Source organism: Apteryx mantelli, chromosome 3, assembly GCF_036417845.1.
Source record: "Apteryx mantelli isolate bAptMan1 chromosome 3, bAptMan1.hap1, whole genome shotgun sequence".
Classification (NCBI taxonomy): domain Eukaryota; kingdom Metazoa; phylum Chordata; class Aves; order Apterygiformes; family Apterygidae; genus Apteryx; species Apteryx mantelli.
In genome coordinates this window covers 48,084,770-48,102,710 of record NC_089980.1, presented here as the reverse complement: position 1 = coordinate 48,102,710, position 17,941 = coordinate 48,084,770, and positions in this window count along the sequence as shown.

The window sequence follows — 17,941 nt, the reverse complement described above, 5'->3', positions numbered from 1 at the left end:
TTGCAGTATGCAGAGCATTGATAAAGTCAGCACTTTCTACCATGAAGAACCTGGCCTTTCTGAAACGAATGAAGGGCTGAACACAGAACAGGAGGGCACAGTGTGCTGAATGGTCTGGTGCGGGCAGGCTGTTTCTCAGTTAATTATATAAAAATGACCAGTGGTTACTGGTTCCTTTGTTAGGGTCTAGACATTCTCAGTGCCACTGATCAGGCATATACCTGATCCAAATGACAGTGGTTTTCTTTTGATAAATAAGCCTTATCAAATAAGAAAATTCTAGTCCCATACCAGCAATGATTCGGAATATCAGTTCTAAGAAAACTTAAGTCAGACCGGCTCATTGAGTCCTGCACAGTTTGTGATGAAGAACTCAAGACTAGCTTCTACATCCGGGCTTTACCAACCCAACAAATTCAAGCCTGAATATCTCACCTTTGGAGGGACTGTACCTACTCCTGTTGAAATCTGTTAAGTTTTTGCTAGTGGCTTCACTGAAAACAGAATTGGGCTCTCTGATTCACTAAAATATGAAATCCACAAGAAAAAGGTTTAGTATTCACATGATAATTCATAGCAATGCTTTCTTGAAAATCAGCAAAATCCTTATGAGGGGGGCTTATAAAAGGAATAGCAGGATAACTGCTAAATGTAGCTAATCTGAAAAAGTGGCTGAAACAAGTGAAAATAATTACTGAGTAATAGTTTCTTTTAGAAGCTCATTAACTAATTTTCAGTTAATTTGGAACTCCTTAATAAAGCAGGATAGGCAAATCATGTAATTGGTAGGATGTTATTCTGATCTTATTTGTACCTTTGAAAATGACAGATTTCTCTACTGAGGCTAATCAAATGATAACAGCCAGATCAGAATCAGGCCCTCTGCATGTAAGAGCCTCCTCTAATACCTGCTGAAAGTCAGTGGAATGACTTCTGCTGAGTGAATGAGTGCAGAATTTGTCAAGAGGTCAGTGATCTTGGTCACTATGACTATATTGTTACTCGTTCTAAATTTTCACTTGTGCGTGCCCTGAACAGAATCTTTTTTGCTGTATGGTATGTAAAGTTATGTAAATAATCATGGGATGTCAGCTGGTGAAGAGACAAGATCAAGTCTAATCCACTCATGAATTCCAGTGTTGGACAGTCACGTATGCAGCTGGTGAAGGGAAATTTGTTCTACTGAATATCATGGGAACAGAAACTAGAAAAGAAATCTTGCTAAACTCTATTCATCCCACAGCTCAAAAACAGCAAGGATGCCTTAGTTTAATTTGTATAAAATGCCATAAAAAGGTGGTGGATTTATCCTGGCTTATACCACCTGAGTACTTAGTTGAAAATATTTATATTTAATATGATACTGACCATTGATGAAACACTACTTGTTTAAGGAATAAAACTTAAATCAGGTATCTTGAAGCACGCATGGGTGATTTTCCTGTTAAACCATTTGTGCTATTGTTGTATATATTACTTAAAACTATTTACTCTGAAGTGAAGACATTCTGGTGAGAGAGCAAGATATGTAAATTTGGAAGAAAGTGAAATAGAAAGAACTGGTTAGATTATTTTCTTCTTCCCTCTTCCTTACCACCTTGCCACTCTGCACCACTTCAAATGGGAAAGAATGTCCAGGGATTCTTTTTCTTCTTTTTGAAGAACAATGTTCTACTACCAAAAATGGAAAATATCAGGAAATGAACAGCAGCAGCAGTGTTTAATTTTGAACACAAGTGCGGATCAGAATATATATATATATATGCTTTTTTTTTTTTAATTGAGGAATATTAAGAAAAGAACAATCAAACAGCTATTTTGGAATAAGTCAGTATTTGGTGCTGGAAAACTGGAGATGTAGGACTTAAGATCAAACCTCTGATACTCTCCAGCGAGCATTTTCTCGCTCAGATCCACTGTCTCCAAAGTTCCTGTGTAAGCCGTGCGCTAGCCCTCTGTGACCACATGCCCCAAAGTACACTTCCTTGCAGGCTTCTGATCTTACTCTGCATGCTTTTGCAGTAGTGAATCCATTAAATGTAGGAGAGGAAGAGCTCTGCAGAGCGCTTATCGACAGAGGTAATTCAGAAAGATTGTTTCTTCCTCTGATGGCAGCTAATTTTTCATTGTAGTTGTTGATTCAGACAGTGACCTCTGAAGAGGGTAGTGTGTGGCATTCAGAGGAACTACCTGGATCTGTTGCTTGACATAAGCTGGGGGGAAGGAAGAGTTGTAGTCTATCATTTCCTGATGGTCCCCAGTTTCTTTCTTTTTAGAGAGATACTGTATCTCATAGGCAGTCTTCTCTAGTAAATACCCATTTTCCACTTCCGTCCTTCCTACTGAAGAAGGTAACACACATGTCACTTTCTTCACTTAATTTTGCCTTGTCCATGAGAACTAAACTGATAAATAGAACTGAGGCTTAGTAATTCACTACTGTATAATTCTCTCTCACACACAAATCTGTGATACTCTATTATTTCTTAGGTTTGATTTCACAATGCAGCGCTCTAAAAAGATATCATACTATTGAGACTTTATTACACTTACAGAATCAACTTTAGAAATCTATCTGCACTAAAAAATACAATTATAGTTAAAACTGAACTACAGTAAAAATTAATACACAAAATACTTGCACAATGGTCTCTAAATAAAAAATAGTGAAGTTTTTTTAAAGAGTCAATCTGCTTCCTTGTTAGCTTGCAAAGTCCAGTCATTTTTTCTGGGTATCTCTGAATGAAATTTACTCAAATTCAGTTGTATACATCGCTCCTAAAAGTTTAGGATTTTATATTACAGTAAAACTAAGCAAGAACTTCAGAGGTGGAAGTTCAACTGACTGCATATATAAGGTTATCATATGCTTGCTAATACTACTGGAGAAATGAAAAATAATAGTGACAGCTCTCATTAATAATTGACTTCTAGGAAGCTATAATTTTCTGAATATGAGGTTGAACAAAGAACCAGAAGGATGTTAGTGGTCTATTAATATTAAAGTTCAAAATTATTCATTATTTATGTGTAATCCCTTCAAGTTTTATGACAAGAAATACCATACATTTATTCTAATCCAGAAATTGCAATAACCCATACATTTTTTAAAAACTGAAGCTGGGTATCTGAGAGGGAAAAGTGTGTTTCTGTGGTTTAAAAATGGATGTCAGGATTTGCGAGGAATTGCCTGTAGGATTTCCCTTTGCAGTGCTAATTTGTTATTCAAATCTGCATCAGTCTTTTTTGGCATCAGAACAATTCAGTGTGAGCACAAGGTGTTGCTAAAGCAGTATATGCTGGTTTAGACACTTTTGGTATGAAAGGTGGTACCTTGTCCATAGCAATGCAGTATTTTGTAATTCTGTATAGTTTGTACGTTGTGTGAAACAACTCTCTAAAATCTGGCATGGCTTGACACTGTGCAGTGATACTTGTTCTGAGTCGTAAGCACCTCTCAATTTATGGATTTGTATGGACATGTGAAAGAATAACTTCGTTCTAACTATACCTGCCGAGATTTTCTAGGTTTACAATGCCTATATTATGATAGAACTTAGAAAAGCGTGTGTATGTGTGGTTGGTTTTTTTGTTTGTTTGTTTGTCTTTGTGTGTGTGTGAAGAGAAACAAAGGCTGTAATTTTGAATTAAAAGACACTTAAAGGGCACACAATAAGAAACAGTGAGTTATGACTATGTTAGTTCACTGAAGCATTGTTTTCAAGGTCATGGCTTGTTTTTACTGAAACACCTGCAAGAAAGATATGTTTCATCTTTCTTTTTTTCTGTAAAGGTAATAAAGTTTTAATTTTCCAAATGATAAATTTCAAAGTATATACAATGCAAAAGAATAATATATTTTGCTTCTTTTTAATCATCTAAAACTAACACTGACATATACAAGTTGAGTGTTTGAAAGAAAAGCTCATTGTTAATGTGGAGTAATATATTACACTAAAATGAGATTATTTTTCTGTTCTATAAGTATGAGAGAAGAAAAAGAAAAAGCTAGCTATCCTCAATTTCAGGCATTTTTAATGTTAATGTAAAAGATACTTATGACATTACTCCTATAATCTTAAAAAGAGAGGTTATTAAAGTGAAATTAGAGATGCTGATAAATAGTATTTAGATAAAATGAGAAAGTCTTCTAATGGATTTCTATAAAATTTTAATGAGTTAAACATTTTATAAAGAGCTAGTTCTTTTATAAAAGTCAAAAATTAAAATAAAACAGAATTACCTTTTATGTGCTTGATTTTTGAATACTAAATAGTGGAATGCATACATATTGTATTTCATATATTAAAAGAAGTATCATTGTCAACAGAGAATGTGATTTCATAAGTCACTAAAAGGCTAAAAGGGAAATTACCTAAACTTTGATTTTAAACCTGTGGATAAAATGATATTGTGATGCTGTGGAGACTCAAACTCATTCCAGGAAAGCAAAGTAATGAATAAATGTCTTGATCAAGAAATGAATAAAAAATTACTGGAAAAATAAGAAAAGAACTTTACATATAGATCAACTATTACAAAACATAATACAGTTTAATAGCAAAAATTATTAGCTTTCTTCAATATTTTCTAGCAGAATTTATAGATTTTTTTTTTATTGTTGTTGTTAAAAAGACAGTATCAAAGTTTTATTGATGTATTTGCAAACATAATGCTTAAGGAATATTAGGAGCCAAAGAATTGATAGATGCCACAGAGAACTCATTTCAGAAGCCAGGTTATCCACAGTCTTACTGGATTGGCAAATATATAATGGTAGATCAGTAGCCTAGTAGAAGTGTCTGGCCGTTACCAAAGGAGAGCAATCTCTGTTCAGAATCTCCATAGAGAAAAATACCTGTACAGAATCTCCTCATCACCACAGGTAAAGATCCTGGATAAGAAGTATCTTAAAACTGAGGGTGCTTCAACTGCTAAAGAAATGTAAAGATACTATCTGAAGAATGTCTCAGAATGGATCTGAGATCCAAGCTTGGACAAAGCATCACAGAGAGATGGGTACCTTGTCCTTATTGGTAAATCAGTATCTGTCAGTGAAATCAGTACCTGTCAGTGTAAAAGGCGAGTGAATTGATAAGTTCTCCTTGCATGATCTTCTGTCTCAGATAGTTTCTGTAGACCTGGGAAGAATACTGATGGTCTCTGGATGCCTAAGTAAGGAATTATACTGGCCATTTGCAAGCGGATACAGAACTTTGTTTTTATGCAACTAATAGTAAATATGCTGTCAATGTCTGTGTCTTTACATTGATCATGTCAATAGAAAAGGTTGATTCATGTGTATTTCTGTACTACTTGGCAAACCCAGAACTGAACAATCATCACAATTTTATTGTGAACTAAAGGTGTGTAGCATCGCAGTAGGTCAATGCATTTGCAAGTACCTGGACAAGGACTAAGCTAATTACAGGCAACCAAATGTGAAAGTACTGGCTTTACAGGTGGACCAATGTACGCGTCACTGGCCATTAATTTTTTCATTGTGAGTCTTAATATCTGAATTTACATTTTATATACATTAAAATGATGATGGGTTGAAAACTTCTGTAGGCCAAGTGTATCTAAATATACTTTTCCAGCAGCTGCCACTTAATGGTGTCTTATGACAGGGACTCAGCACCTTCTTTAGCTTCATACTTTTATAAATGCAGAGCTAGGGGCAATACTGGCTAATGTTCATTCTTGATGAAAACTGATCGTATTAGCGTTTCTGTCATGGCTTAAACTATCATCATCATTGTAGGAGATAACCTGTTATAATAAAACTTAGCATGCCCCATATGTGAGCTTAAGCTAGGGTGAAATGTATATTATGTCTGGTACCACCCAGGCTTGTAAAGGAGCCTGTTGCACAAGGAAGATTTAGTGAGGGTTTTATGGGTGTGTTATCCTGTGCACATGACTAAAGATAAGGACAGGATTTGCCATCCTTGTCTGCTCAAATACCCTGAAGGATGCATTTAGTCTTAAGAACTGGAGGTTCAAAATTGGAGCACAGCACTAGCTAAACGCTCAGCATTTTATATAAAGAGTTTGGATGCGTACTGTATGCTGCATAGCTCTGAAAAGGTGATTCTGTATCATCCTCCACAGGCAAATTCTTCTTTCTTTTGATTATGTTGTTAAATAAAATAAACCTCTTATACCTGAAAGTCTCTCTCTCAACCCAACATTCAGTTCAGTTTCTGTAAGAAACAGGAGCTCCCCACTATTTTTTTTTCTCGTATAATGTTCATTTATTTCCCTTAAGTTTCAGAATGCTAGTGCTCTTATTAGAAGTCTATTTTTTAAAACAACATCTCTACTATGGGGGCATTACCATAATGGCAGTTTGTGCATTAAGAATTTGCTCCAGCAATTACTGAGTGTGCTATGGGAAAAGAGGGCTTGTGACTGAGGACAGGGATGTTTGAGAGCCTTGTTTAGTTACCAGCTCAGTCTTAGTTTCCTGTGGGGTACTCGCTTCCATGTCACTCTGTGCCTCCTGATGGGTGATACTGGATACACTTTTCCTGGTTTGTCCACTTAAATTGTGAGTTCTTTTGGTCTCTTACAGTATAACTGTCCAGTGTATAGGATACTGAGCTGCTGGGAAGAGCAGCTTGATAGTATTTCCACTGAGGTTATTGGAACTGCTCTTATACTGTTCAGTATGTACCTGTTGCTGGGTTGGGGCTTTATAACATTGTTCATTTTAAAGGGCATGCACTTGCTTCTACTGAATCATTAACTGTACTCATAGTTTTGAAGGCTAGTAAGGACCACTGTGAAAATCTAGTCTGACCTCCTGTACAATGCAGGGCATATCATTTCCTCTATGCAATCAACAGCATATTTTTTGAAATACATCCAACCTTGATTTCAAGACTTTAAATGATAGAAGAATCTATAACATACCTGAGTTAACAATGTTTTGTTAATAATCTGAATTTGTCTGGCTTTACCTCTGCATCCTGCCATGCCTTTGTGTGCAAGGTTAAGGCAAGCCCTGTTCTTAATAGCTCGGCTCTAAATCTTCTCTCCATGTGGGTACTAACAGACTGTGATCTCATCATGTTTTTACGTTTTTTCTGGGAAAAATGAGACAGTCAAAGCTTCTGTCAGTACCTCATGTGTCAAATACAGTTTTACAGACTTTGAATCATTCTCTTGTGTTTTACCGGAGTTCAATACTCTTTCTCAACATCTTCCTCAAAAATTAGACACCCAGACTGGACATAGTATCTCAACAGCATATCTTTGTTTGGATGAAATAACAAGAATACTGCTGTAATCAACTTGATAAATGCTTAGGCCTAAGAATCAGAAATCTTAAAATTCAGGGCTGTACCTGATTTTCCTAATGTGGGCTTTATGCCATTGTTATCAGTCAATATTGGTAATACCCTTATTACTGTATTACATTTTTATCGTTTTGCTGATCATTTGTAGATGTCATAGTGAGAGTCTTCTAGAGCCTAACATCTGCCTTGCTTGACAAATAAAACTGTCTGTGTATAGTATAACAGTTCAGAATATCAAATAGCTTAGTAAGTCCACCAAAGAATAAACATCTGAAGGAAAGGAGAAGAAGGAAAGAGAGAGAGGGGGGAAAAATGAATTACCAGGAAGACAAAGATATTAAAGAAAAGGAGATGGGAGATAAGCTGAAGTAGGTAGAAAAGAGCTGAACTCCTCTTTTGCTACAACTTTCTTTCTTTTGTCTTCTCTTATTTTCCCACCTCTTCAATGTATTCCTCATTCCTCCTCTACTCCCCCTGCCCTTTTTTCACTTTCCCATGTCAGTTGGGACTCTCAGTGTAGAATTATGAAATCTCCCTGATATTTAAGAAAAAATTTAATGCTATTCTAAAGCCTGTATAGCTAAATTACATGTCTTCCCCCACACCTCTAGCTAATTCTGCGTTTGCCTTTCTTTATCAGAACTAATTCCCTTTGGAAAGTATTCAGGAGCAGGGAATAACTGGAGGAAGTACTTCAGCAAATTGCTGTTTAACTTAGGAAACCTGATGAAGAAAGATACTAGAAACAGCATCTGGAGGAAGGTTTAAGAAAGGCTAAACCTCAGACATCAGCCTGCAGAGCAGCTGATTACTCCCCCAGAAGAGAGAATTTTGCACTACTGTCTAAGCACTATGCTAGGGAAGAGTTTTTCACAAATACCTAATGTTAACTACTGTTGAAGACAAACAGAAGTTTATCTCTATTTCAGAGTAACGATTCCTCTGCCCCTGCAAAAATGTGCTATGAAATGACATATTTCATTTGTTTCTCCTGTCGACTGCTGCCTGTTTAAAATCATGCCTTGGTTTCAAGCTGTGCCTGAACGCTGACTAGGACATGAATCATAGCTGGTAAGGTTTTAACCCTGCCTTCCCTACCAGTACAAGGTAAAACAGAAGTTTTATCTGAAACTGTGTTGCTAAATTTGATCCTGTATTTGTGGCCATAACCTCAATGCATGCAGACAAGCTATTAAACAAAACCCTTTCTGCACTCTGTAATGACCTGCTTCATGAACGCAAGCCAAAAAGTGGACATCATCGTGAAATAGGAAGGTACAGATGAGTAAATGTTGATTGCAAAATATACTCTGTTCTGATAGCTTTATTCATGTTAATGCAGGACTTTTCTTTACCCGGAAGGCCAATGAAATCGGCAAGTGTACTCAAGAAGTAAGGCACTATTTGGAGTTAGATTGGATCTTGTGAAAAACTTTGGTTTTATTCCAAATGCTGGTTTTACACTGTCATAACTCTGTTTCCACTGAGTTACCAGTATAAGTGAGATGAGAACCAGCCCTGCTACTTACTGATTGCACTTTACAATTTATTTCCTTTTAATACCTTAGCAAATGAAAAGTAAAACACTGCAAGCTTTAATTAGATTTCATTGCATTGTTTTGTAAGGCATTAATGTGCCTGGAATAAGAAGTCAGCAAGAAGAGCAGTATTTCAGAGTGAACAGGAAAATCTATTTGTGTCCTGAGTAGCGTTGTCAATATAAATCACAAACGTGAACAGTGAAAGAATAATATCAGACTACTACTTTCAGTTAAAAAAAAAAATACTACTGTGTATGAATTTTTATATATTAGGTACTGCTATACAAGTACAGCTTCTGGTAATTGCCTTGCTGTAATAGGATTTTGAAGACCAAGCCGAAGAAGATTCATGGCTGTCTATACAGTTAGATTTTGAATGGTCACCATAAGAAACATTTTGATTTCTTCCCTAAACCAATGCACTACATTATCATAAAACACTTGGTTACATTGATTTTTGAACTTATTTTAGAGAAGCACTTAGTTGTACTCTATTGAGTTTCTAAGAGTAGTATAGCAGTGAGAGGATCCAAAGGATATCTCATGAGAACATGAAATCAGCTTACTTTCTGACAGTGATTGAAACAACATAGTAAGACATCATATGGAAAAATAGAGACTTGCTGAAATGAAGATCAGGAGCTGCCATAAATCATACCAAAGCATGGTTTCACCTCTGTGAAGTGGTTTTCACCTCATTTTCATTATAAAAATAGTTCTCTCAAGCTCAGATTTATTCCTTTGTTCAGTATAAATTTCTGCTTCCGATGGCTTTCTGCTTTTTTCCCACTAACCTGTCCAAAAATCCTCTTTTTGATTTTGTTGTTGTTGTTTTCTGTGTGCCTCCTTGTCAGAGCCAGTTCTGGGGAGGCATAACCAAGTCAATTGGCAGGGATAGAGGAACACAGTAAGACAAAAGAATTGGTGGTACAAGTCATGTCCTCTGTCAAAGGCTAAGGATAGCACATGTCAGGGTTTTCCTGGACACATCTCATTTTCCAGTCACAGATGGTGCATGGGGGGTTTGTGAGGACTTTCTATATTGCTTTAGGACATGAGAATATCTTCTAGCCCTACCAAGCTTGGTACTTCTACTTGCTGAACTTGCAAAAATGACCAGAGGGTGTGTGCGTTATATATACACTCAGCGCTCATATGCCTGTGCACAGATGGGTTGCTGCAGTTGTGCTGACACCCTTCAGGAAGCGCCATGCCTACCATGTGTGTGCTGTCAGGTGTTCTCAGCCTCGCAGTAAATTCATCGGCTCTGTTCACATTCCCTTTCTTCCACATGGTGTATTTATTGCACAAATGCAGAACAATGATGTAGCGCATGTTCCATATCTGAAATTCCCTGGCAACGTTGGACTTGGTGAGCTCTAAGCATGTGACACATGCGTCTGTACTTCTGACTGTGAACTTTGGGCAGAAGTACACGAGTCTCAACCAAGGTCCCTTGCTTCAGCTGTGGTGCTTGTAAGTCTGGGGCTCATTTTCTCTCCAGGCCTGTCTAAAACACACCCCTTCATCTTTCAAGTTTTCCAGTAAGTTCAGTTTGCTTGTTTTTGCTTTTGGCAATTAAAGGTTGTTAGGTGATGGCAACACAGTTATCTGTTGCCCAGCTATTGAGAGGAAGAATCTGGATAGGTGACACCATAGTAAATCGCTGCAAAAAACTTGATATTCCCTGTTGTCATTTCACTGCTAAAAATGTTTAAGGGGTAGAAATAATGCCCTGTGATAGAAGTTTCTCTAACGAACACTTATGAGAACAGTTTGGTAAATGCTAGAAATATGTTGGATATTCATGAGTAATAATTCTTTCTTGGAAATGAGCTTTGGTTTGTGAATACTGGGTAAGCAGAAAAAGCAATAAATGAGATAGATAGATAATTTTGTTTGCTACTAATAATCTATCAGCACTAATCAGGGTGAAACCTATCCATTAAAATGTATGCAGAAATGTGATGATAGTATTAGGAGTGCCTCATTATTGTTAATTCATTTAGTACTCAGTGTAATAGCACTAATCATAATTAACTCCTCTGGTATTAATATGGTTGTCATACAATATGTACAGTATTTGCATGAGAATTCCACTCTAGATTCTCATTAAAACACCATAAAAATGTCAGCACTTTAATTTGCCTCACGTTAAATACTATGAGGGTTCCAAATTTTATTTCCTATTAGAATTTATCAAAATACTACTGCTACATTAATTTTAGCCAGAAATAATAGTTCGCAACCACCTATTTATCAGCTTATTACTTTACCATTTAAATGTCTTTCATTTTTCAGGGCATTATGTTTGCTGATGGACAGAGGAGGAGCAGTAGCTTAATTTACCAATGTCAGAGTTTGTATTAAGCTAAATATCCTGTGTTTTCTGAATAGGTTTCTCTACTGGGTCTTCACAAAATGCCAGGTGTCAGGGTGCCATGAAGCCTGGGGCTCCCAGGGGCCAGTGGGGGCTCCTAGTGGTGGCAGGGCCAGGCCTGGCTGCCAGGGCCTGTCCCATGGCCTGTGAGGGAGCAGGGCACCAGGGCCAGCTGGGGCAGCCCCAGACATCAGGCACCACCACAGGGCTGGGCTGGGTGGTCACCTGTGGTCAGGATCTGAGTCTAGATCAGTGGGGTCCATGGCCAGGCACAGGCATGGCTGTGACTCAGCAGTCTTTCTGCAGTGTCTGTGGGGACCAAGTGGTAGCAGCTCAGCTTAAAAGCAGCTCCCATGGAAAGGAGGGTCAGCCCTGGCTGAGGCCTTCTTGCAGCACCACCTGGAAGCTTCTCCCCAAAGTCACCAGAAGGAGGGATGCAGCCTTCAGTGCCATCTCTGGGTTTGCCCTGAGCCTGGGCAGCCAAGCCTCCAGGAGAAGGGGATGAGGGGCTGCACCAATACTGTCATATCGGTGATTTCAATGCTATGTACATCTAACCTCTGCAGAAAGTTGCTATGAGTTCTCTGAAGGTCTTTTCACTGGCTCCTGGTTTCTCCTAAGTCCATGCCTTGCTGTATTGCTTTAATCCTTTTGGTTGGCTTGTGAAGATCTTCTTTCAGAGCAATGGTCCTGAGAAATTCTTGATTTCCTTGACCTTTGGTACTAGACTTCAGCCTTTTATATATGAAAACAATCATTCTGGCTACAAGATGAAAATGGTATTGTTCTTAAGTTTATGTATGCTCTGGATATGAGTGATAGCAGCATTTAAAGGGAACAGTTGTGCCCTTTTTCTGTTCTGAAAAGTGTACATCAGCTGTGTACAGCAGATGTGGTTGATACAGCATGCCTCTCGGGAAGTTTATCAGACACAGAATGAAGCCCTGATCCTGCTCTTGTCCATGGGAGTTTTGCTGTTGAACTGAATAAAGCAGGATATCTCTCGCTGCCTTTGCCTATGATAGAATAAACAGGGGACACAGAGTGAAGAGGTCTAAGAGTTGGAGCAGTTTGGCATTTAAAGAGTAAATACATATTGTGTGCTGGCTCATTTGTTCTAGGCATTAAGCGTTGGCCGACTGATGACTTGTTCCATTGAAGGAATTATGCGGCTCATGTGACAAGAGATGGTATTCATACTACCTGCTCTCAGGTAACCAGCTTTAGATACCTGAGCTGACCAGTTAGTGTCTGTAGGCTCCCTGTATAGCTGAAGGAGAGACAGGTTCCCCAGAGAGATGACTGAGAGATGCTTGGGTAGGTCCTTGATGTCATTCACCCTCTGGAGAGCCCAGGTTCTTCTACTGACTGCTTAGGAGACATAACTGAATGAAATGTTTTAAGTTAGGTGATGTAAATGTCCCACCTAAGCATAAAGATGACATTGCTGGCCCAGTGTAGGGAAGACTGTATGATTATGGTGTGGCACATCTGGAATTATCTTGCCAGCTGCTAAAAGAGATGATGCAATAAGAGGCAATGCTAGTGTTCCTACAGTTGAAGCTCATTTATACCCACTCAAGTTATTAGTGTTCAAGGCATTAAAAAATCCTTACTCAGATGCCACTTCCTTAGTCCAAATGCAAGAGTGTCTTAAATCTCAAGGGTTTTCTTAATTGTTTGTCCTTCTCTGTACATTCTGGTTCTTCAGAATATGGTATCTGTGCCAACATAGGAAATGAAAGCTGGAGGTTCTCAAGTTATCAGGTCAATCCTGGAGCTGTAAATAAAACACCAAATAGTCAATGGCTGTTAATGAAAGGGCAGAGGTTGGCATTTCTGTCTGTAGGACAGTTCAAAGAGCTCCCTCCTTGCAGGATTAGGACTGAGGCTATGGCAGGATTATAATATAAGGTTCAAAGTGGGAGATTTAAACCTGATATGATAGAGAAGCAGCTGTTACAGCTGGAGTTGTACTTTGAGTGATGACTTGAGAGATTGACATGCAGTACCTGGTCTGAGCTGGTATTATTGATCCAGGAGTTTGTAGCACTATTATATAGGACCTGAATATTTTCTTCTCTAGCCTTTCACAATTTACAAATGCCCAGTGGTATTGTTTTAAGAGATTTAACACTTACTGTTATAGAAGAACTTAAGTTGAATATAGAGGGTAGAAGCCCTTTGTTTTCAGATTGAACCATCACAGGGTTAATTAAAATTCATGTTTCCCCTTTTATTTTCATGGCACCTCATTTGTATTCAGGGCATGTCTTGAGCAGGTTTATTTTGATAGACTGCTAGCCACAATAAACTGAAATACCTTTCACAGTGCTCTCTGTAAGATAAGAAAAAATTACTTGAGTTATATTCATAAATCCTAGATGAATATGCCAGTAGATTGATTTGTGCTGTATGTTTCCTCCTCCATTTAAGCATTGCTGAAATGAGCCTGAAGCTTAATCGTTTTTATCAGCTCTCTGAAAAAATACTAGAAATTATTAATTGATCTTGCATATTAAAATATTTATACAACAGTAAAGTCATCATTCTTATTACTGATACACACTGTGGTCATTTATCTCCAAAATCCATCAGTCCAGGCATTTTCTGTTCTCCTGTGTTTTTTTTTTTTTCTCTCACAGGGCAGTTTGTGACATGAGTGTTATGTCTGTGGTATAATGAATACAGTGTTATATAATGAATACACTTTTGATGCCAGCACTATTAAGGTAGCTGTTTATTTGTATGGATGTAGTATCAAAGAGCTGAATGGATGGCAAGTCCCACAACCAGATCCCAAACTTTGTACAAGGAAGAGAGTTTATCCTCCAAGTATTCAGTATGACTTTACTGAGTATAAAGGAATATACGCTGAATGTGATAGGTAATAATTTGTTACATCAACTCGTGAAGTGATTTTACCATGAAACTAGGCGCTAAGTACCGGCTATCACCACAATGATTGTACTGAGTCAGCAGAGCGATATTGTATTGTGAAATGTATGCGCGTGACCTGAAGGGCACCACGTACAACGCAGAGGAAGACCCCAGCTTTCATCCCGACCCCCCCCAGCAACAGCCGGGGCAACCACAGAAGTTACAGGCATATAAGGGGACTGTGAGCGGGGGATTGCGCGCGCCGTTGGTGGAGCAGGAGACTCCCCCCTGGCCGCCCAGCGCTGTTTTGCTTACTTGTGACTTGCTCAATTATTCTATTAAATTGGAATTTATGCAACCCGGCCCGAGTGGTTGTCAATTTGTCGCGTTTACCTATAACAATTTGGTGCCGTGACTCGGATGCAGGCTTCCCTGGTTTCGGGACTCTGACTCAGGGGAGGCGCCCCATCCCGTCTTCGGATGGCCCCTGAGTGGGTAGTTCCCCTACCAGAACCTGTATTTCCGAACCCTAAATCAGGACAAGTAAGCAAAAGAACTGCAGTATCCCGTAAACTTTGTGCACGAAGATCCGAACGAAGACTCAGGATTGAGTAAAGTATTGGTAAGTGGTTCCGTTCGGTTGGGGTGGGATCCCCGGAGCACGTCTAAGTGAGACGTCCCCAAGGGACGAAGCGAGTGCGGACCCTACAGTAGTGCGGTTCCCATTGTCCGCGAGGGCGTGGGCCACGACCTAGGGGAGCGATTGAGCGTGTGTGTGTGTGCTCCGGAAGATGGGACAGAAAAAGAGCAAGTCTTCTGATCCCATAGAGGGCTTTACAGTCAATAGCCCTTTAGGATTAATGATTAAGTATTGGAACGATTGGCCCTCCCGAAAAGGCAAAAGTCGAGAGAAAATGGTACATTACTGCATGCAAGTATGGGGTGGGAAGCAGATTAGAAGAGACCCCCTTTATTGGCCAATATACGGGTCTTTTGAAAATTGGATATGTCAGGCCCCAAATATATATGTGAATTCAAAGGAGCCCTTTAGTTTAGAAGAAAGTGAGTATGCTAGTTTATGCATAAGACCAGATACTCGGACCATGATATTTACCCTGAAAGAGAAGGGTTCGAGGAAGAAAAGCAAAATATTGGAGGAACTTCCCGTTTCTCCTCCCCCCTATATTCCCTCAGCTCCAGCTCAAAACCCAATACCAGCCCCTCCTCATAGCCCCCCCCAACGACCCCGGACTGGGATCTAGACCCTCCTAGTTCCCCAGAAGAAACCCGAAGGGTCACGAGGAGTCAAACGAGGGGAGGTGGGCGACCTGATCAGCTGTACCCCTTGCGAGAACTCCCCATGGGAGGACCGCAACCAGGGATGGGTTTTGTGTCCGTGCCCCTGAGTTCAGGGGATGTACGGGATTTTAAGAAGGAAATGGGGAATTTATTAGAAGACCCTTTAGGGGTGGCTGAAAAACTAGATCAGTTTTTGGGTCCTAGCCTTTATACATGGGAGGAATTACAATCCATCCTGAGCATATTATTCACAGTGGAAGAAAGGGAAATGATCCGTAGGGCTGGGATGCGGATTTGGGATCAACAGCACCAACAAGGTCCCGCAGCAGATATCAAATGGCCCACCCAACGGCCGGACGGGGACAATCAGAATGCTGAGCATCGGACACATATGTCCGATCTAGGAACCATAATAGTTCAGGGAATCTGGGAATCTGTTCCCAGGGGGCAAAATATTAATAAGGCCTTCATGGAACAACAAAAAAGGGATGAGACACCAACAGAATGGCTTGAGAGACTTAGGAAAAACCTGCAACTTTATTCCAGGGTAGACCCCAGTACCCCTGTGGGACAGGCTCTATTGAAAACACAGTTTGTAGCAAAGGCCTTTCCAGATATCAGAAGGAAGTTAGAGAAGTTAGATGATTGGCAAGATAAGAGGACTGGATGAATTGCTGAGGGAAGCTCAGAAAGTGCATGTGCGAAGGGAAGAGGAAACTCATCGGCGGCAGGCAAAGATTCTGGTGGCAGCAGTCCGAGAAGGACAGAGAGGGATCCAGGCGCAACCTCCTAGGTCGTATAACAGACCTAAAAGAAAGCCACCTCACCAAGAAGGACAACCCAGAGAAGTCGTGACGAGGGACTTGAGGCAGGTTGAGTGTTTTTATTGCCAGAAGAAAGGGCATCTGAAGAGGAATTGCAGGAAGTGAATGCAGGATGAGCAAATGTTCCAAGAAGATTAGGGGGGTCAGGGGCTCTATCTGCTGGGGACTCATAAAGGAACCGAGCCCTTGATAAAATTGAAATTGGGTCCCCAGCGACAAGAAGTAGAATTCCTTGTGGATTCTGGGGCAGAAAGATCTACTGTCCAAACGGTACCCTGGGGGTGTAAACCATCCCCAGAGAAACTACAAGTGATAGGAGCTAAAGGAGAACCCTTTAAGGTCCCAGTAATTAAAAATGTGAAAATAGAATCAGACTCTCGATTAAGTGTGGGATCCTTTTTATTAGTTCCCGAAGCTGAATATAATTTACTGGGCTGAGATATGATGGTTAGTTAATAGAATCAGGGCCCCTAGACAAAACTTGGTTGGCCCAGGCTTGTGAATTGTATGCGGTTTTTAGAGCCTTAGAAATTTTAAAAGGCAAAATAGGGACTATATACACCAACTCTAAATACGCTTATGGAGTAGTACATACATTTGGGAAAATACGGGAAGAAAGAGGACTGATTAATTCGCAAGGGAAGAATTTAGTGCACGAAAAATTAATTAGAAAAACTTTAGAAGCTCTGAGGGGACCTCGGAGAATCGCGGTAGTACACGTTAGGGGCCATCAAAAGGGCACATCTTACCACATAAGGGGAAATAATCTAGCAGATGAAGAGGCAAGAAAGGCAGCTTTACACCTATTGTCTGAAGGAAAAGAGGGCCAAGATAAGCTAGATACCAGGATGAGTTTTACTAAACAGGAAACAGATAAATTACGACAGATAGGAGCCCTAGAAAAAGAAGGTAAATGGGTGTTGCCCAATGATAGAGAAATTGTATCCAAAGGTGTGGCTTGGAGAATCATGAAAGAATTCCACCGACAGACTCATTGGGGAGTGCAAGCATTAGTAGACCAGTTTGGAACCAAGTATATGTGCATTGGAATATATGACATAGCAAAAAGACTAGTGGGAGAATGTTTGACCTGTCAGAAGGTTAACAAGCAACACCTCAGAGAAAAAGTCCCAGGGGGACGATCAATAGCCAAGAGGCCATTTGAGAAAATACAGGTTGACTTTACAGAACTCCCGAAAGTGGGCAGGTATAAATACCTATTAGTTATAGTAGATCATTTAACTTACTTTATAGAAGCCTTTCCCGTAGCCCGAGCTACTGCGAAATCGGTAGCCAAGATATTGCTAGAAAACATCATACCCCGGTATGGGAATGTATCGGTCATAGACTCAGACAGCGGGCCACATCCAAAGTCATTAAAGAAACATTAGATCCTTTAGGGATCAAGTGGGAGCATCACACTCCTTGGCATCCTCAAAGTTCGGGAAAGGTAGAAAGGATGAATGGGGAAATAAAAAAACAGTTAACGAAGCTAATGATGGAAACCCAGATGAATTGGATCAAGTGTTTACCCTTAGCCTTGTTGAATATACGAACTCAGCCCAGAACTGACACAGGAGTCTCCCCTTTTGAAATGTTATATGGGATGCCATATGATTTAGAAATACCAAAAGAACATCCTAAAGCAGAAGAGAGATTATTACAGAAATATATTACAGAGCTTATGAAGAGAAGACAAGAATTGATAAAGAA